A 21,309-nucleotide genomic window follows, 5' to 3' on the forward strand; every position below is an offset into this window, starting at 1 on the left:
GAATGACTTTAGCTTCGCGCTAATCTATTGGAACCTACCCACCTTGTAGACATTGGTTGAAGATAAGGGATAAGATATGACTTGAAGTATGTCTGATGCTTTTCAGTATTTTGGAGTTCATCATGTCAAGGCCAGGTGATGAGGATGACTTCAAAGCTTCTATGAGCTTTACAATGCCAGCCGGAAGAATGGAACTAGGTGGCATAGCTATATCGCTTACAGTATCAAGTGAAGGAAGATGCAGCGTGGTTTCAACAACAGACACACACAGAGGCGAAGTAACTATTGACCGTGGCGGCGCTTTCTCCGGCAGGAACATCAACACCAGAGTCATTTTTCAGTTGAGTAATAGAGTCGTGAGCGGAATTTATATTTTTCGGAAATTTTCGGGGGTTACTATTCAGAAGGCCAGGAAGAGTGGATTTGAAGAACGTTCTCTTCGCTTGCTTCATATCTCTCATATATTCACTTGGAGCTATCCTGTATGCCACCCAAGAAGCTACACTACAGCGCATCAAAGGTTTTCGATAGGCCCGTTCTTTCTTGTTTGCTAAGCGCTTTAATTGGCGAGTGTGCCACGGAGCAACCACAACAACAACAATAGATGATGACGATGAAATGGGGTGCTTCACTGCGGTGGTGCGGTACCTTTACCCCATTGCACGTGGAACATTATATGTAGATTATGAAGAAAGGACGAAGATACGAGAACGTATTAAAGCGTCTGGAGCAATGGAGTGGCGACAGGAAGTCCATGAACAGGTGAGAACCCTACGATGGGGCCAATAAGCGCAGCTAAATTGAGCGGTCTCTTGCTGATACAGGCAAGCTCATCACACAGTATCCGCTTGTGCGGGCAGTAGAGCGCACATTCCAGAAGAATGTGCTGGATGGTCGCCACCACACCGCAGGTGGAACAGAGGCTTGTGTCACAGCATCTCACTATGCACTTCAATGCAGGACAGCTAGGCTGTACACACGCGTGCCATACCATAGAGCACTTTCACATGATCGGACTGTAACCTTTGGCATATAACGCCCGGTTAAAGAGTTAAAGACAGTCTTAAACGCTGACCAGTTTTTCCTTAACAGAGCGGGTGTGACATGCCTCAGAAAGACTCTCCAGAAAGTTACGGAGTTCCCTGTTTATGGCATCGTAATTGTCTCTACTATGGTCTCTTATGTTGATGCTTCTAGATTTGTGTTCAGCTCGAGGGAAGTACATAAAACCGTGTTTAATCCTATGGTGACTAAGACCATCGAGAAATGTGAGGAAAATAACTCTGGTGATGTTGTAAGCATGAGGTCAAGAATAGTGTCACGTGACTCGCAAATCCGTGTTGGTTCCGTAACCAGTTGTTTGAGGACAAACGTTAACGGCATACCACCTCCGTCCCAATGTATTTCCTATGAAACGTGTGTTATGCTTTTCTCGGTAACCACCGTGCAGATATTGACGTGGATGGTTTCACTATAAAGAGGAAGACGAGATAAATTAAATAACGCAGACACAATTCTGAAACATGTAGTATGTATCTTAGTGCGACGTCACGAGTGTGAAACAAATACACCTTTTTCTCGTCCTTCTTTTTACAGGTTTTTATTAAACTTCCTTAGTCATTGCGAAAAAAAATCTCATTAAATTTTTCTTAGAATATTACAGGAATCGGACACCAAATTTATGTCTACCACTTTTCGTTTTTATAAAAAAGCATGAAATATGAGTACACATACACATCGACTGAAAGCCCAGTGAACCATGTCACTCCGTGTCGCCATTTGCTGTCGCACAGGAAAAAGCACTCGGACCGTATCCACACGACGAGCAAGCGGTGCGCTTGCGCAGCACAGTGCTGGCTCGTATGGGTGGTGTGGGGACGTGGACGACATCATGCTGGTGCCTGCATCCTCTTTCTCTCTCTTCTCGTTACTTTCATGGCCCACTGACTAAGGGAATGGCCATAGAGACCAGTACAAAAGGTTGCTTAGCAGGTCGTAAAAGGATTATCCTCTGAGGCTGCATAGTCGTGGCTCGCGTAATGTAAAGAGAAAGCACACTGAGACCAACAACAATCTTTTTTTTTTTCACTCTCTCTCTCTGCGCACGGTGCGCGTATAGAGAAGTGAGACGAGTTCGAGTTAGCTCCGGTTAGTGCTAGCCGGGCTTTACAGTCATTCCAGCAACGTTCAACAGGACTGTCCTGTAATGTTCGTAATGCCGAAACAATGCTAGAAACTCTACCGTCGCCTTCGATAGTAACAATTCGCCGCTTTCGTTTCTTTGCGCTAAGAGTGCACGCCTCAGTCGGTTCCGAACTTCTGATGTTTTCGGGAGGACCTTGATATTCGCGGTTGCGAAATCCCCCATCTCGAAATTCGCGGGGTATAGGAAACAAATGGTTCCAGAAAAAATGGTCTCGCAAGCACCTGCGCTGCCAAAAATACAGTGGCGTAGTTGCAGATAGCCCATGAAGCACATCACAGCCGACCAAGAGTTACCATTCGCTCACCTGATTTCAAATTCCATAAAATCGATATAATTCGCTGCACTTGTTCGCTAGTGATATTGCCACGTATCATCTTTGAAGCGACCACACGGAACAGTAACAACGGACGGCGAGGCGTCGAGCGACGGGCTGAGATCCACGACACGCCGCGCTGATTAGCGAGCGATGCTTTCAGAGGCATCGGTGGTGGTGGTGGTGGTGGTGATGGTGAAAGGGCTTGCCGTTGTCGGCCTCACGTATGTGGGCAACGTCACGACTGACGCCCTGGGGAAATGTGCGTCCTGGGCCGACTTCTAGGGGAACTGTGCCGACATATGTCTGAAAGCGTCTGAGGAAAACCCAGGAAAAACCTTCGCTCGCATCAATCTCATGGACGGGTCGACGTCCTTGGAGAAGCTTCTCTATTTCCTCTTCTTCAGCGACGCGCGCTTTCTACAATGTTCGCCTCTCTGTATAAAAGCTTGTGAGCTCCCAGCCGGAGCATTCTTTACCTTAGTCCAGTTTGAGAGCTATCGCTCCTGCGGTAGCCAGCTAAGCAGCTGAATAAAGCGTTCGCCGATTATTCGCCGTCTCGGTCGTCTGTTTTCATCCGTGACAATATCGTCCTCTGGATGCTAGTATTTTTCTACAGTTGGCCAGACGGGTTTTACAGTTGTCCCCTGATCTTTTCTGTATTGATGTTTATGTACAATGAAAGTTGTACCCCCGTTTATACATTGTTGCCCATACACTTCCTCTTCTCCTGAAGATATGGTACATCTACATCGAAGTACGAGAGAACAACTGCAAAGTCTCTGTCTCAGCAACATTTTTTGTGATGCCTATAACTCTGTTTTGAGTGCCTTACAACGGATTTTTCTGCCTTGTATAGGCGCCTAAAACCAATATTTTTTTCATGCCTAAACATGCAGGCTCTAATCATCACAGCGGCTGTACCTTGGTATGATTGGTGATTTTATCAGATATTTCTAGGAAGGGTGCTCATGGGATGCTGAGTACCGCCAAAAAAGGGGCCCGTATAGCACAACGACTCCTCGCGATCAGCTCTTCTTCCCACACGTAATTATATATCCTCCCATACAGACCACCATTTGAAAGTTTGCAGACGACACTGCTGTACATCTCCTTGTCTTAATTCTTTCATCTCTAGCACCACAAATGACTGGAACAGTCTTCCCCATGACTTCAGTTGACCCTTTCGCGATGACTTCAAAACTGTTTTGGCAAGCCTCTTTTTGTAACATGCTAGAATGTACATTACGTTACGTTGTATTTTTGTACCAGGTTATGCTATACCTGTGTTACGTTTTTCTGTGTATTCTTCAAGTCTTTCATGCCCCTCCCTGATGTAACGCGCCAAGAGCGAAGAAAGATGGAAGTCACTGAAAAGATTAGCCAGCTGTAGGACTCGACCCCACATCTTCTGGATTACCGGTTAAGGGCTCTACAAACAGAGCTAAGTTAACACACCTCCCCAGAGACTTCCAAAGCCGCGTCATCTGAAGGGACAAATCAAACACTCTTTCCCACTCATCCCCCTTTGACCCTTACGTTTTACTCACCCATAGACACAGTCATACGACGAGATCGACGCAAGCGGCAACTGTTGCACATGAGAGAACTGATGTTCTGAGGCTGGTACACGTAGAAAGGACAAACACATACAAAGCTTCAAGTGCCTAAGAAATTAACGATGAAAGATAGAAGTCATTGAAAAGGTTAGCCAGCTGTAGGACTCGAACCCACATCTTCTGGACAAGCGGTCCAGGGCTCTTGGTAGAGCCCTGGACCGCTTGTTCCAGGACCGCTCTTGGACCGCGCTTGTTCCAGGACCGCTCAGGACCACTCTTGGTAGAGCCCTGGACCGCTTGTCCAGAAGATGTGGGTTCGAGTCCTACAGCTGGCCAACCTTTTCAACGACTCAAATCCTCAGGCGACACGTATCCCGCATTCTGCAAAAGGCTATATTCAATGAACGGGTTTTTGATTTTGTTTTCGTCAGTGCAGTGTCCTTTTGCTTTCTTTTTAACGGGCAGAACACGGACGAATGAAAGTCCGTGATACTGCTCATGCGTCATTTCTGTCTTCATTTCTTTTAAGGTACGGCTTGGGACAAAAGCTTACGAAACACGACAATGTCCTATGTCTTCAGCGGAGCGGGCCACTGCCAGCTATTCGGAAGAGATATAAAGAGAAACGAGTGACCGGCTACTCCATTCATTAGTATCGTCTCAGTATATGTGTCCGCTCCTGATTGCAGTTAAGGTATCGCAACAATAGAGAAATGCGACACGCTGCTGTTCCGTGAACTTCTGTCCCAAGCTGTGCCAAGTGCAACTAATAATCAATAATGTTAATGTTTTTCGAGTGAACATATTGTTCGAACAAAGAACATAACAGGAGCAAGATAACTAAAGAAAGTATCACGAAGATTCACAAATGGATTTCGTTGCAACTTTTAATTGCTATCTATAACGACACTTGTCGACCGTCACGATACGACTGTGCACAGCCACAATTGCAGTGCAAATACCAGTACTGATGCAATAACTGTGCGGCACAAAGGTTTGAACGGTCCACACTACAAAGGTCCGCTAAACCTTCTACAAGATGACTTGTGCTTCAAGAGCCGGGGTCTGCTGCGGAACGACTTATCGCACTGTGCACATCGAAACGGACCAATATTTCTGTGCCTGTCCATGTGATGCTTCATAACCTGATTGTACGCAAACGCTTTGGGGCACAACTGGCATCTAAAGGGTCTTTCTCCAGTGTGGGAACGGAGGTGAATCTTCAGGTTGCAAGCTTGAGAGAACGCCTTCGGGCACAGATGACACTCAAAAGGCCTCTCACCCGTGTGTCTCCGCTCGTGTGTCAGCATGACTGATCCAAATCGTGAACTGTACGAGCACCATCGGCACTTGAGTCGACCGATGTGGTCTACTTTCGTTGGTATGCCTGCAAGAACATAGTCAAAGTACGTGTTTAGCGTGCTTCCCGAATGAAATGCTTTTGAGAGTACCGTACGAATAATGGCTTGCGCGTCACATGCAACAAACATACGACTCTATAAAGAGTTTTCAAGACCTCTCCCCTGTCTGTAAACAAATAACGTCATAGTCTTCGACAGCGCCACCAATTTGGTAGAGTTGAACTACGCTCGAAGCGATGGGGGGAGGGGGGGCGAACAAGGTCAGAATGCGACGCAGTAGTCAACGTTCACATTCCGACGACACAGCTTCAGAAAAAGTTTGATTGTTATTGACACACGAAAGACACTTGAGCTGCACCGATTGCACGTTGAAGCGATCTCAATAAGTAAGACGCTGGAAGGACAGTACACCTTGTGTAGAAAGGCAGAAAATCCATCGAAACACTGAGTAAATGTAAAGGGAAGATGGGGAAGACGACAAGAACGGTCTCTTTGAAATAGCGGTGTCCCTCGTCGTAACGTTCTTCCCTAAGCAGTATTCCCCATTGTTGGTTTCTAGTCCTATTCCACATAGGACCCTGCATAATGTTGTATTTATGTATTATTTATATTGCGTTACAGACCGGGAGGCACATTACATATGATGGAGGCTCTAACGTAGCAAAGGCTTCCACATCTATGAACAGAAAGCGTTAACCGAAACATTCACAAGTAACTAAAAGTGCATGAGTATGAGGAGATAACAGCACCCATAGTTGGTCCCCTTGAGGGTATGCATCGGGGATGTAATATTTTAAATCGATTAGAACTAGGTGAGAGCTACGGCATGCTACTCAGTTTGTACCCCAATTTGTTAGACCAACAAAAAAGAAAAACTCTACTTTATAAAATCTTTCTCTTTCTTCTTTTTTTTTTGTGTGTGTTTGCATTGTTGTACACTGCCGTGGCCACACAACCACGGCATACTGCGAGCACTGTCTGGTGATCACGTGCATATGTCACTGGCATGTCGTATCACGTGGCTCTAATATATACCCATATTATGGCGTAGACGGTGGTTGGCCCTGAAAATCAATCGCGTTAAAAGGACTCTCCAAAGCACAGCCGCGGCAGTAAAAATGTTTCACAAAACACACCATACTGTCACAGGCAATACTGTAAGACATGGCAGTAACTGAAACTACAGACGGATCGCAAAGCAATTCAGCAATGGATGTCAATACAACGTAGTACACGCAAAGCAGAACACAACAAAAGAACCAAAACATCAAGTGGGCACACAAAAGCTTCATGGAGTCAAGTAAAAGTGTCGTTGGGTGCAGTAACGCCTTCCTTTGTATTATCTATCTGAAAGACAGAAAATAAATAGTGAGACACACATTTCGGTTCAACAGCATCCATAAGAGCACTCATAGCACTTAATATATTGCACTAAAGCCACAGGCGCTGAACGTCCGAGAGCACGAATGAGGCTTATCAAGGAGGACCTGGAAATATAAGTAAAACAACAGCCATCAATGACATTCCCATCAACACAATTCTGCGTTTTCCGCGGTCACAAAATCTCCATGGTGCAATTCCGTTCACGAACACGGCCTAAAAGATTTGCTGAACTTTCTGGCCACTGTAAAGATTCGGTCCTCATCTTGAAGCTCATGACTTTATATTCAGCACATTTCAGCACATTTCAGCAAATTACAGCGAACCACAGGGTAGAATGTGACAAGTGCAGAAGAAACATCCCACGTTTAAAGAAGTAAAGACGAAAAAACAAGGCAGACAATTCCTAATATGCAGAAATAAAAAAATAAAAATAAAAAACGCTAGAGTACTAGCGGTGCCCCACGTGTTTTAAACGGCATTTAACTTTCGAGAGGCAACAAGTTTGTGCTTGTGGTTTCGTCCTCGTACAATTGCTGAAGTTGACCACAAATAGATATGTTCCAATTACCCCCTTCACTACCTCAGTTCACGACATTTAACTTGATCGTTCTACGTCTTCTACGATTATTATATTAAAAAAAAAAAGACTAAGTTAATCCGCAACATCCGTTCGCGTTTACATGAACTCGACGAAAGCGGGTCGGTGGGTGTACCGCAGCAAATACTCTCCACTCACTCCGTGTCAACCAATGCTCCAGAGAGGATTGATGTGAGGAGGTGCGATAAGTCCACTGGACCCGTTTCTGTGGGGTTAATGTAATCGCGGCTATCCCCTGCCAACCACATCTAGGGTTGCCACCAGGCCGGTTATTTGCTCGCTCTGACGGTTGCCGGTAGGAAGGTGATACCTGCAGCCTTTTCCCGGTACTCGTGGCTCAGTACCTTTCAAAGGGGCTTTTACGGGGTTTTCTCTTCAACATTCCACTAAGGCTCGAATAAATCTGGAGCACAGACAAAACTCCGCAATCAACAGTCGTTTTGTTAGTAATTCATTATTATTATTATCATTGTTATTTATTAAGTCTTGTGTTCGGAGGGTACAAGAACAGTGGTGTGCAATGCTGCTGGTGGTTGTGTCGAGCAAGCTAGAACTTAGGCCGTATACAATCATCATGAGATCTCCGGCTGCAAAGAAGGGTTTGTCTGCTCGATGAGTTTTTCGAAGTAAGTGGCAGTCCAGTCCGGTTGCTCCAGTACGATCCAGTGTAGCGTTCATGCCCGTTTATGGCAATTTCTAGCATCAATGATCCAGCTACACATATGAACATACGTTTCCTCGGTCTTGAGCGAGCACGCTCGCTCTTTCTCTCTCTCTGTGTGTGCTCGTCCACCCCTCACCCACTTTCCCTTTCTTGCGAGCCGTTTTTCCTTTCCCTCTATTTCACCTCCTCTCCCTCAGCTGGTATTTTTCACTACGAAAGGTGGCAACCCTAACCACAACTGTCCTGCGGATGTCCGGTTATTGTCCCAGAACAAACTGTCTGAATCGATGTCCTGCGGATCTCCGTAAGATACCCTTGAAGGATATCTAATGTCCCCAAATTTAACTATGACCGTCGCATGGACAGACGGCATCGTGTGGGCATCCGTATCAGTACACTTCGCAGTGAAATTGGATGAGAACTAGCGCTGCGACTTCGATAGGCATTAATCTGGTGTACTTGGCTCGCAGGTTTGCTTCATTGGCACTTGTGATCCCAAAATGCAGATCATTCCCGCGACGCGTTTTTCACAGGGCTGGGAGATCCTGCACCAAATCGAGCTCGGCAGCTCGCGGATGGCAACAGTGTGCAGGCGAAGGCGGCCGCGGTTGGTTTTGACCACGGAGGAGAACGAACTCTGCCGCGCCGCCGTTGAGAAAGCGTGGTCTCGATTCCTCGAGTCGAATTGTGGCCGCGGCGCGGCGCCAGGGTGGTACGGGTATTTACATCACCGCCAACGCACGACCACGAGATGTGCATTGATGAATGGTTTGCATTGATCACTATTAGTTCCCGCGAACACCTCGCAGCGTAGGGAAATGATGTCATTGGGCTGGTTAATCCACCCAAGCAGCACACAATATTGGACCCATATTGGCTGGTCATTGGCGATACGGGTCCAATATGGGACCCGTTTCGCCAAGATTTCCCCCATATTGGCTGAAAATGGGCAATATGGGCCCCATATTGCCCAGTTTCAGCCAATATGGGGAAAATCCTGGCAATATGGGCCCCATATTGCCCACTTTGAGCCAATATTGGGAAAATCTTGGGAATATGGGCCCCATATTGCACGCGTACACCCCATATTGACTGAACAGGGTACGTAGCCGTGTTGCACAAATGCCCAAGCAGCACGGCAAGATTGAACGTTGAAGCGTGTGAAATACCCTATTCACTACATCGTTACATTCAACAACTTCCCGCAGATGATACACATTGTTCGAAACAGTCAACGCACTTGGCATTCCCAACGTAAAGTTCGCTAGAGTTCGACACCTCAACATTCCACGTCTTGAAAGTCGCCGCCATCTTCCTTCGCGATGCCAATGCCAATCGGTCGAGCCGACTGTGAGCAAGCGAATTGTTTGAGCGTAATCACGCGTCCTACAACTAATGCGCATGCGCGACAGCCCGAACGGACGTTTCATAGGGCTAAAATGTCGCTGGGTGCTGTAATGGTAACGAAATTGCGGCAGGTCAAGTAAAAAACACAATGTTTGATAAGAAGGGATGGCTATTCTGTAAAGTTAGGTGATTTCAAGTTGCTGCAAGCAGTGTAAATTGCTCTAGCGTGTGTCCGTCACCACCACGAAAGTGTTTCACTGCTTTGTATTCTCGGAGCAGGTGTGGAAACTGTTGGTCCACAGAATATTGCGATCCCAATGAAGGCTTCTGAGGGATCTTAGGTATTGGCAGTTCTGTGGGACTGCTTGTGATCTTCAGCGCGGGCGTAGCACCTGTTCTTCGTTTTTTTGTGTGTTTGGGCAATGCCGTGTTTCTTTCCTTTTTTTCGTTCTTTTTTTTTTTTTTTGCAGTGATGTGAACGCGGATCAATTAGATCCGCAGAAATAAAAAAGCAAAAAAACATACAAAAGTAGTGAATATTATACAGCATAATGCTTTATTATTACACGGGCTCCCCGTAGGTGTTATCACAGAAATATTGGCAATATTGGCGCAAAATAGGCTTGCCAATATGGGCAGCCCATATTGGTCCAATATGGAGCCTGGTTGCACTCCCCATATTGGTCCAATATTGGCAGCCCATATTGGGCCAATATTGGCAATCTTGGCAGCCCATATGGGTCCAATATTGGACCAATATTGGCGTGCTGCTTGGGCACATTTGCATTCCAGCTGTTGCACGAGAGCTTCGTCGCACGCGTCTCTGCCAGTCGCTTCGCATGCACAACACTTTGGGAAGCAGGCGCTTATTGTCGTAATTGTGATGCATCCTCTGGGATAGAGAGGATAGAGTTACATTTCGCGTGCCACCATACACGAATTTAGTACCAAGGTACCAGAACGCACTTCTCAAGCAGGTTTGCCGACGCGTGGTACAGGATTCAGTGCATGCATTTCCTGATTAAGGAAAGGATCTCGAAGACGATTTACATCTTGGTGTCCCGGGGGGGGGGGGGGGGGGGTGAATCCCATACCTACTGGAATTAGGGCTTTTTAGCTTTTTTGGCAGGTATATATTGGTGGTGTTGCAATATTGTTCCTTTTTTGCTGTTTTGGAGGGGGGCGCGTAAAATCCCTGGTGCAACGCTTTGAGCAGCATGCTTGTGCTAAAGTAACTTGAAACTGAACACCAAAGCGATAGTGTATAATAAAGAAGTCAGTGGTCGTCATCATACATTAGAGACTAGATCCCGACTTTCTTTTGCAGTTCCCAAAACCGACCGATTGGCATGCATGCCAAGAAATAAGAAACTAAGTGCCAGAGCATTCGGAACCCCACCGTGTCCCATCAGCAGAGCGTCCCGCCCCTCCTTGCACTCACACTCACAAATGTTTCTTAACTGCTTGACACGTACGGAGATAAAACTTTCCAAGTCCCAGCTTATGCGACGACCCACATAACGCGCGATTCCGGAAAGATGGCATCCAGCGACTTTCGGTTACATAGCTTGTAATCTTTCCTCCATACCATTCAAATGTGGCTCTTCAGAACAACGTTTGCTTCCTTTTGGGGTATGTTAACGTGTTAGCGAAGCGGTCAAAGTATGCGCGCACGAGAGAGAGAGAGAGAGAAGGGTACGATATCCGAGACGGGCGAGACGGCCGGGGAGAAGCGACAGAGGAGGATTCCATCGGAGGCATGCGAGACTACACCTTTGGCAATGTCAGACGTTTGTCTTACATATTAAAGTTTCGTGTGTTTTTTTTTTCTTCCTATTTCTGATTCCATTTTTATCCGACAGGTAGCTTCCACCTATGAGACAAAAACGAGGTAGCAGAAACTGGAAACAAAAAATAAATAAATAATTGTAGCTGACCAGAAAACTCGTTACTGGAGGCACCGGTGTTTATGCTTATCAAACGAACGTTCGTTTTGAACGCTTTTTAGTAGAGTATTCAAGCACAAACGGCGCATTGCCCTGCAGGCGATTTCGCGGAGCTAGTCCCGGAGGGAACGGGAGCGTCGCGCCGCGGCCAACAATTGACTTGAGGAATTAGGACGTCGTTTTCCAGTCCAGTTCGGTCTCCTTACTTCTCCTCCGTGGTTTTGACCAGTTTGCCCGTCGATGACTGTCAGCTACACAAGTTCGTACATACGCTCACTTCAGTAAAAGTGTCGCCCAAGCACCAACGTGAACGACAGGTAAGCTATGCAGAAACAGAACGGCGAGCAGACGCAGCGCATGTGGCTCATGTTCGTCTTCCGCAACACGTCAGGGAGTAATTGAGCCAGGGAACATCAGTTACTGATATATCGAGCATGCTGATATATCGATCGAGGTGGGTACCCGTATCCTGTCAGAGTGCCATATTTTTCGGATAGCGAAGTGTTTCCAGGTTGTATATTTCTAATGTGAATGCAGTTGCAGATCGTACGCCCGTTTCAGAGGTGAATTTTCCATTGCGACATTTATCGGTATAGGTCTAGGACGACGCATGAAATTAATTGACGGTGACGAAATAAAGCTATGTTTAGTATTGTGAAAGCTATAGTTAGGATGCTCCAGAAAAAAAAAATATTAAACCTGTTCTTTTGCAGTGAGGCAGTGGAAGCTAACGCCAACTACATGCCACCAGACTAATGGACTCAAGCGCCCGTAGATGTGCCACTTTGAAGTTCCTTATCGTGTAATATACGTTCTGTGTTTTGTATATGCTGCCTTTACTGTAGAACTATCACAAGTAAATAAAATAAAGAAATCAAATCATATACTACCTGTAGAACCCAATAAAAACCTACAACAGTGTTCACAGGATAACCACAAAACAGCCCCCACACACGCCTCAAATTACCCAAAATGTTCGTCGGCCAGACCGGTTCGGGCGGTAACATTGAATAAGCTATGTTAGTACAATCTCTGTCGGTTGGACATTTTATGACGTCCTACGGACGTCTGGCTATCCGAGATCGTTACTCCACGAGACATCCAGAGCTTGTACTCGTATATGGCTGACTGGGTGGTCACCATTGTAAACTTGCTTTGTTGTGAGCCTTCTGTGCTTTTGTTTAAAGTGAGGCCGAGAAAATGAAATTGTGCTATCACTACTGGGGCAGATGTTCCAATAATATGGAGTTATCATAATCGCGCTGCAAAATTTATTTACCGGAATTGCAACATTGACGAACCCTTCGCGAACTTCCAATATACGTCCTCCTTTGCATTTATCTGGCATGTCTCCATCCACATTTGAATTTTGCGTATAGTAAGTTGGTGTCACGTTTCGTTTTGTCCCACGCGCGAGATTTCCGGCGTGCCCCACTGTTGTAGTGCACAGGTCAGGTCACCAAAGGTGAGGGAAATCTGAGTCATTCGAAATCGTTTCACAAAGGAAAGTAACATTCCCTCCGGCAAGGGCTTACATTGCTCTTAGAAATAAATCAATAAATAATAAAAATAAATAGAATAAATAGAAATAATAATAAATAAATTGCTCTTAGAATAAAAGACCTGTACTCCTCAGTTGCCACGTATTACGGGATGCACTGGTATCACTATGTCATGCATCTCTATCGATGCTACCCCCATTTGGTGATTTGATCACACTCGTCTAGAAAGCCATCGATTTCCTGTGAGTGAGGCTAAAAGGACAAACGAGATGACATTGAACATCATTCGAAATACTGTCTCGTCTGTCAATCTGTCACAGCAAGAGTCACTATGCAAAATATTTTCGCTCTGCGGTGCGTTATAGCGGTGCAATCGTCGAATATATATATATATATATATATATATAAAAAGAAAGCAACGTTTGAGAAAGCACCTGCGTACGGTCGACACGATGATCTCGTGAAATAAGGGAAAGGGTGCCGGCTAGCTGGTATAGCTCCATGAACAAGAACGAGAGACACAGACACTTACGGACACGGACTGAGAACTTACGTGTGTCATCTTCTGTGTCCGTGTCTCTCGGTCTTCTTCACGGACGATGATCTCGTGACGTCGAGAAGGCTCCGTGCCTTGTTTCGCCGTTTTTTTTTTTCTTCGCAATACACGCACCGCTTATACGTGTTTGAGCTGTGTCACCGTACGTCACTGGTCACGTGAAAGGAGTAGCATACTTCACGACGTCCTCTGCTTCTGCGATGCGCTCTTTTCACGAGGAGAAGGATTTTTAAAAGCGGTGCAGAACAACCTCGCGCTCGCTCTGTATGTCACCTGCGCTCGTCGTTCTTTCGCAGGAACCAATTTCATTCTTTGGAGAACACTGTGCACCGAAAAACGAAAAATAGATTGGGGGTCACCTCTGTGCTCTTTTAAATGCTTTCCTGTTTGCACAATGGTATCAATGTTACGACACCCCAGTAAAAAAAACGCCGTCCTAAAGGTTAGTTCTACGTTAGTTACTGTCTCTGTTGAAGTTCCGCTTCAAAAGCGGAACTAAAATGTTATAGAGGAGATGTTCAACTAGTGATGCACAACTATCTATATTCGTATGACAACAGAACTATCGATAGTAAGAAACCTATCGATAGCACCATCGATACTATCGATAGTCGGCTATCAGGAAGCAGATTAAAATAGAAAAAGCAAATGCTTCTACTCCTCCAAGTCTTTGCAAGTACTTATAATTAACAAATGACTTGTTTAGTGTTCAGCAATTCCCTGTGAGTAAGTCCTAGTGTATCTTTTCCTGGGCATCGATCTATCGATTGGTTGATTAGTAGTTAATTAGTAATTATTCAGTCAATCAGTTGAGGGTTTGATTAATATCTGCCTAGTAAAGTGATGATCAATTCGATCATTAACGAGGAAGTAACTAGTGAACAAATTAATTACGTAAGCAAATGCTCAATTGATTACTTAACTATTTCATTATTAAGTTGTAGTTGAATGGCTATGTAAATACGGATTTTCCAGCTAACTAGTTAGGTAACTGCACATTATCACTGGATATGGATAGATGCGGTTTCATGCGAGACCCTCCTACATGTGCAGTATCTCATTCTGGTTAGTTTATGTGCGCATTGCTGCAGAGCTGGGGAGTAATGCATTACCGGTAATGCATTACTTTTGAGTAATGAGTAATGGTAATGAATTACATTTTTCCATCAAGTAATGAGTAATGGTGATGCATTACATTTCGACTGAGTAATGCAAGGTGGCACTACTCCTTACTTTCGTCGAATGTTCATTGCGCCACCTGAAGGTGGGGAACATCCACTTTTTTCAAACCGCCTTTAACAATGAGCCCAGGGCAACAAAGAAAGAAAAGGGCTCGGTTGTGCCTCATATGCACCAAATGTTCCTAACCCCCAATTGCTCAAAACCTCCAAACGCCCATATGCGCCGAAAAAATGTTGGTCGTTTTGAGCGTTTGGTGGAAATTACCAGGAGGGGAGAAGCTGCTCATAAGCACCAAACGTTCAGAATATCCGAATGCTCATATGCACCGAAAGGCGGGCGACCACAAAGGCCGGGTCTTCCTCTCCCGCATTTGGAACAAGGTCATAGGGTGAGAAAGGTGGACTGAATGACGACTACCAAGGCCTATTAATGTGTCAGTGTGAAGTTTATGTAACAGTGTGGTCTTGCTTGTATGCAGCCAGAACGAATAGCGCCTTTTCGTTTATGGTTTTCAATTTGAGCTTTATTTAAGTTAGGACGGACAAAAGACTTCATTCTAGCTCGAAAGGCACTCGGCTTCCAAGGCTGTAGCAACAAAGAACGTGACTCCCTCCGAACATATGTCCGGGCTCACTCAGAAGCTGGAATATGATATTTATGTAGGGTACATATTATGCATACATAGGCGTACAGTGAACATTTACGCAAAGCCCTTCATTCGAGCCTTCTTCTTCGCAAGTTGGTTAATGAATGCACCATAGTCTAGATATATGATAGTCTTGTTTTCGGTTGACTACGAACTACATACGTAAATGCAAAGGATTCAGATGTATCTCCTGGAGGCTTTCTTGTATGTGTACGTTAAAAATTGTTTGGCGTCTTCTGTTGTTCCCAACGACCACAAAACGATATTTCATTATGAGTTCATTGCATCAATGTCTACCATTTTTACTTCAAAATTTTTGCTACGATTTTTCAGTTCAAGTTCTCATTGACACTGCTCCAAGCTGTTAGCGTTTTACAGAAATCCTAACAACTTTTACCACTCCACGAGCTGGTCGACAAAACAGAAGGCATGGCCTGATCATTGAGAATAAGAGAAGAACATGCAAAAGCAGAGACGTTGTAACACATGCCAAAACTACTTCTATTGTACGCTTCGCAGACTTTATACTGCATAGAACTGTAGCGAATGCTACAGAACCATCCGATGACGCCAGTGCCTGACTGCGACGCTGCGCTAGTTCAAGCACACTGGGTGTTTTCGTTGATCCTCTAACATATATTCAGTTTATTTTTATTTCAGTTTAGATTTACTACTCGTTTTCTCTGATGTTTACTCGTTTACTTTAGCATATATGTAGCTTTAGCCGCTATGGAGTAGACGACGTTCCATGTTGATTATATTATCCATCCATCGGCCACATTTACATCGGCCGTACATCCGTATATCGGCGAATTTAATCCACTGTGGTGATGATGAAAGGTCTCGCCATTGTCGGCCTCACAGAGGTGGGCAACGCGTCACGACTGACGGCCTGGGGGAATGTGCATCCTCGGCCGACTTCTAAAGGAACTGTGCCGACATATGTCTGAAAGCGTCTCAGGAAAACCCAGTAAAGACCCTAGACAGCACGGCCGGCACCGGGATTCGAACCCTGGTACACAGTAAATTCAAAAACACCCTTTCTGGGTAAAAAAAGGTGTTTTTAAGCAAATACACCTTTTTTAATTCCACAAGGATAACCAAAGGCCGCAAAAAGGGTGCTAAAAAAGGTGTATGAGAAAATACACTCTTTATTACACCAAGTGCTGTATCAAAAAGGGTGTTCTTGTGCGTTTACACCTGTCTTTACACCCTTCAAGTAACACTGGTGTCGAAAAAGGTGTTTACGTTATATACACCCTTTGTATACACTGGTGTAGAAAACGGTGTTTTCATTCGTGAGAGAAAAATTACATTGGCTTGACAGCTCCGCTCACTAGGTAATCACATTATAGACGATAGCTTGAGTTGAAAACACAATATTTGACAGGGAGGGATGTCAGGAAGCTCGCTGATATCTTGACTCGTTACAGGCGTACGTGTTAATTGCAAAGACACATGTTCGTCACCGTTACAGACGAGTTTTATCGCACTAAGCTTAGCGAATATACTCCAACGAACTGCATTTCAGTATATGATCAATCTGGTACGCCAATTTAGGCTACCGAGAGTGCTCGGGCTCATTACAGGCATCGTCTGAAGATGGCAGCATCGTAACGCCGCTCATTTCACGAGCACGGACGGCGTTACGATGTTGCGATCTTCACCTCTTCCCTTATATATGTCCAACTGTTTTGTTTTCATTTTATTTGAATTGTTCTTTTTTTTTGCTCACTCACAGTGTTGCTAGGACGATGAGGGTCGCCAGTGACGCGCTGCGCTCCAGTTTAGGTTCTGTGTGGAACCACGGCTGGAACTGTGCCGTCGCTAGGGTGGTTGTTGCCATACAAGCAAAAACGTCGGACCGCATGGCTCGGCATGCTGCCGCGGGAGCTTACACCCTTTCGAAAGGGTGTAAGAGTGTTTAACACCCTCCTAAAAGGGTGTTTAAACAGGTGTTTTTTGCACAATACACCTTTTTTAAAGGGTGTTACAGTTGATGCGGTGTAAAAAAGGGTGCCAGCCATAGGACAAAAAGGTGTAAGCGGTTTATACCCAAAAGGGTGTTTTTGAATTTACTGTGTACCTCCCAGTCTGGACGTGACATGGCCAGCACGCTAAACACTGAGCCACGCGAGCTGTGGCATCGCTCATGATCACAGTTGTCTCGGGACGGCGGAGTTACCGCGGACGTGTTTGTCACGTTCTAACACCCATTGACTCACGATAACCCCATTCAAACCCACACATTCAGCCACATTCAAACTTGATAAACTTCCAAACTGACACATTAAGTGGTCTCGGTAGGCTCCATTCATTCCACCTTTCTCACCCTAAATCCCTGTTCCAAATGCGGGAGAGGAAGAACCGGCCGTTGTGGTCTCCCGCCTTTCGGTGCATATGAACATTCGGATGTTCTGTACGTTCGGTGCTTATGAGCAGGTTCTCCCCTCCTGCTAATTTCCACCAAACGCTCAAAACCACCAACCTTTTTTTTTTGGTTCGTTTGGAGGTTTTGAGCGTTTGGTGCTTATGAGCTACTACCAAAGGGCCCAGCCTGGGGAATTCTGCAAGAATTCAAAGTCGGCGGTGTGCGTCACAAGCATATCTGGGTAGGAATGACTTTTTCTGATAATTTGTAATGTAATGCATTACTTTTGACATTATGTAATGCAATTTAATTACATTTGGGCAGCAATTTTAATAACATCACTCTTTACTTTTTACAAAAGAATCGAGTGTGTGTTCTGGGTTGGCACTTCGCAGAAATAGAGTTGGCGAGTAAAAAGAATTCCAGCGCCCACTATGAACGGTGACGCGAGCAACGTGGCTATGAACAGTGAGCTTGGGCTCTGGAGGCTAACCAACATGAAGTCACAGGGGTTCTGCTCTCTTCATGCCTTTCCCACCATCAAAGTCATGTTCATTGACTACAACACCGCCTTGCCATCGTGTGCATCGGTCGAGAGAGTCTTCAGCATGGTTAAGACACGTTCAGTCACAAGAGGGGCAGCCTAACCGACGGCCACTTCGAACGCCAGTTGCTTCTACGCTGCAAAAACAGCTTTTTGCAATAAGAGTGAGCGACAATCCTTGTGACGCACACAATAAAATATATCTTGATGTTACAACATAGTGTTGTCTGACAATGAATTTCCACATCCTCAGCATCGTTACGATTAAGGTCGCAGTAATGACTTTGCAATGTCATTACTTTTTCGTAGTAATTGTAATCTCATTACATTTCAATTCCAGTAATGCGTAATGTAATATAATTATATTTTAGAAGTAATTTACTCAGGTATGGTCACAAGTGCCCGCATGATAATATCACCGATTTTCTCCTGTACGCATTTGGGGTAAAGGAGAACTAACGAAACAGAAACATAGCCTCTAAGAGAGTAACAAGTGACAAGGGTACTAGTGATTGGCTGTTTTGGTATAGTACCGTGTTAATTTCTCTTGTACTGTCACAGATCGCTTTTCTGCCAAGACAGAATTGTAAAGCTGGGCATAGCGAAAAGGCATCACGGAGCCGGCGGGTGAAGCTGAAACCTTGTCCCATTTGTCCGACGAGCCAGCTAGTTACAATGAGAGATATTTTACGGTTCGGCGCAAGTTATAGGGATCGTAGATGGGTTCCCTATAATCAAGCGACTGTTCGTGCAGTACGACACGGAAATTGCGTCACCCAGCTAGCGGATGACAACTTTGAGCATCAGCTGCTACTACCCTTCAATTCTTATGAGTTTTTACTTTCAGTCTAGTTTCTCTAGGGAGTTAGTGGCACCGATTTGGGGAATACTCGGGTGGCTACTGCTAACAAAAGAGCAAGTAAGAAAATTCATGCCAGACACCTTGAGGTTCTGCCATAAAACGTAAATGTATAAAGCCAGGCTAACGCCACCACTTATTTAAAGTACTGTCATTACGAATGCATTACTAACCTAAAAAAAAACAGTGAGTAATGTAATGCATTAGTTTTTATAAAGAGCAATGAGTAATGGTAATGTATGCCAAAATAAAAGTAATTTCCCCACATCTGGTTTGCTGCCATTGGCTGCTGCTTTGAGATCATATATGTTCCATCGCGCCTATTATAAAATCGCCTTGAGAGAAGGAGCTCCTTCAGATGCCTCAACCGAAACAGCGTCGAATGTCCGCACAACAAAAATTGCGGCAGAAATCGCAGCCGCAGAAGCTGTCGTTGAAATACTATACCGTTTATGAGTTTATTACAGAGACGAAAACCTTGACGTCGGAACGTGCCCGCGATGAGCTCATAAATGCTGTGGCATTTCAACGACTTTCTGCGCAGAGATTTCTGCCGTTATTTTTAATACACAATTTTTCCCATGAAAAGTAACACTGACCGTGCGCACACAAACCACAGTAAATTCTAGAGGTGCTAAGGATATTTTCTCGTCAGATGGTATTCATCCTCTTGCTTGCTTTGGTTAGCCCACGATCTTGATCGCTGTCTATGAAATGCAAATCGCTTGTACTCGAATTTGCTTACCTATCATTTTTGTCTCCGAAGCCTCCTATCCCGTTACGATGTAGTCGCGGCACAACATATGGAGGGTATTTATTTGTCTGCTTTTACCACACTTCTAACTAATATCAGCGTCTCATTGTAACTAATCTCGTGGTGATAGTTCCGGACACGGCAAATCAAAATTCATCTTTGCAGAAGGGTAGAAAATTCAGCGAACCAGGACGAATGGGTGGGGGAATAAGTTTAATGCTGATAGCAAAAAAAAAAAAAAAAAAGAGAAGAGAAAAAGGGAAGGTTAGCCATTCCCAAGAGCAAACACAACGGGTTAAACAAAAGAACGACGGGTTAATACCCATGAGGCCTGCTTTGACATATCATCATTACCCTAATCCCTTTAAATGCCATGCCAATGATTTTCTTTGCAGCATTGCAATGACGCCACAAGCAGAAGAGTCTCTGTTCCAAATATCGGCGGTACTCGTCCTGAAGATTTGCCGTTGAGAATATTTTCCATGAAAACGGCAGGAACAACCAAATTGAAAATTATATATTCGTACCTTAACTAAACAGCCATAATAATGAAAATCTAGAATGTTGCACGCGATGAACAAAAGCAATACACACGTGTTTTACCACCCTACATTATATATCACTCTTTGATTTAGTCGACCTACATTCGCTAGAATAGACGTTCAAAGCTTCTGTCCAACATTCTCTCTCTCTCTCGTTTTCCTGGAGTGCTCGATTAGTCATTCCACTTCGGGACACATCTATCCGTTGCCAACAGCTGGCATGACTTCCAAAAATTCCTCAAAAATATCCTGCCCTACACATTTTCTGTCAGTGCGCGCAAATCAACACACGTACGTTGCCTCGATTTCACCACATTACCGCCAACAATGGGGTAGTATATCGCCACTGACGAAGAAACTCCCCAATCATCATCATTAAAATAAAGGTGCTGTTGTTAACATACGTAGCCACTAAGTTTTTTTGTTGTTGTTGTTTGTTCAGGATTGCAGCTGAAATCTTTTACTGGAGCATTACGTACTGCAAATATATTGTGCCCACAACCTGTTGAGCATGCACAAGCATATTATGAACAGTGAAATCGCCTTCGTGAGCCTCCACTTCTGGAGGACAAGTTCGCATAATAGAACAACCAGTCGAGCGGTACAGTAGCCTAGAACACAGGAAAATTCGGCTCCGGTGAACATAGACTGAAGCAAAAATATCAGGTCGGGCGCCGCTTATTCAAAATACCGGCGACTCCCACTAGGCTTTGTGGTCCAACGCACAACAAAATGGTCTACATACCTGCACAACACTTCGGAAGTATATCCCGATTGTGGAGCTGCATCAAGTACAAAAATTACAGAAGCGCTGAGGACTACCACCGCCACGTGCAACGAGCAGACACTAAACCTCGAAACGATTCATGTAAGTGCTATCTTCCCCAACGAACCCAAGCATTGTCCACGTGACCTTTACCTACAAAACCCCAGGCACGAAGATTAACGTACTGGTGGGGAGCGAGTCGAGGCAGCA

The 21,309-nt window shown here is 44.9% G+C and overlaps 1 long non-coding RNA gene across 1 annotated transcript; it reads right to left on the reverse strand.

Annotated features, from left to right (window-relative positions):
• Positions 1 to 4,947: 4,947 nt before the first annotated feature.
• On the reverse strand, positions 4,948 to 21,309 carry LOC135385223 (uncharacterized). The gene is made up of 2 exons (XR_010420358.1): positions 21,079 to 21,309; positions 4,948 to 5,465 (listed from the first exon to the last, which is right to left on the reverse strand). It is a non-coding gene; the product is annotated as an uncharacterized LOC135385223 (long non-coding RNA).

The sequence above is a fragment of the Ornithodoros turicata genome, chromosome 2, assembly GCF_037126465.1.
Source record: "Ornithodoros turicata isolate Travis chromosome 2, ASM3712646v1, whole genome shotgun sequence".
Lineage (NCBI taxonomy): Eukaryota > Metazoa > Arthropoda > Arachnida > Ixodida > Argasidae > Ornithodoros > Ornithodoros turicata.